This window comes from Frankliniella occidentalis, unplaced genomic scaffold, assembly GCF_000697945.3.
Source record: "Frankliniella occidentalis isolate FOCC.00 unplaced genomic scaffold, Focc_3.1 Scaffold3, whole genome shotgun sequence".
Classification (NCBI taxonomy): Eukaryota; Metazoa; Arthropoda; class Insecta; order Thysanoptera; family Thripidae; genus Frankliniella; species Frankliniella occidentalis.
In genome coordinates this window covers 2,519,574-2,520,123 of record NW_026267133.1, presented here as the reverse complement: position 1 = coordinate 2,520,123, position 550 = coordinate 2,519,574, and the positions used below count along the sequence as shown (strand labels likewise).

Sequence of the window (550 nt, the reverse complement as noted above, 5' to 3'; positions counted from 1 at the left end):
CACAATGGGTTCCGCCGGTATAGCCCCTTCTTCTCTCTCGCACGACCCGCAAACGGGGTTACGTCGTCGCCCCGGCGCCTTCCACACAAATCAGCTAACCCGCCCCGCCGCCAGAGCGCCTCTGTAGCCGTCATTAAAAACCTATCAAGTTACGCGGGTCCTTGACTATGGCCATCGGGGGGCCGAGAAGAAGGAGAGGCCCCTAACAAGAATTTATGGGGAAAACGGTCAATGCCGAGTATATAACGAAATATTATAGCAACCGTCGCTATGCGCAGGGACCAGGCAGGCAGTCCGGCCGGGGGTCAGGCTCGCAGCGCCGGGGGAACTATATGCAAATGAAGTTGCCACCTGGTCTCCCCCCCCAGGTAAACGACCTACTTCCGCAATTTATTCGGCGGCAGCTGCCACGACGGGGGCGCCGGCGCCGGGGCCCTACCTACCCCGCCTGTGCGTGTGGTTTTTTCTCCCCCCACTACTCTCTTTTCTGCTTCCCCTACGACTCCCAGAGGCCCCGGAGTGTGCTCCCCTTTCCCCCCCAGGGGGCCCC

At 61.1% G+C, this 550-nt stretch overlaps 1 protein-coding gene across 1 annotated transcript in view; it reads right to left on the bottom strand.

The window, feature by feature from the left end:
- LOC113211864 (insulin-like growth factor-binding protein complex acid labile subunit) overlaps nucleotides 1-550 on the bottom strand; it is a 10,447-nt gene that overhangs the window by 8,412 nt on the left and 1,485 nt on the right. The window lies entirely within an intron of this gene.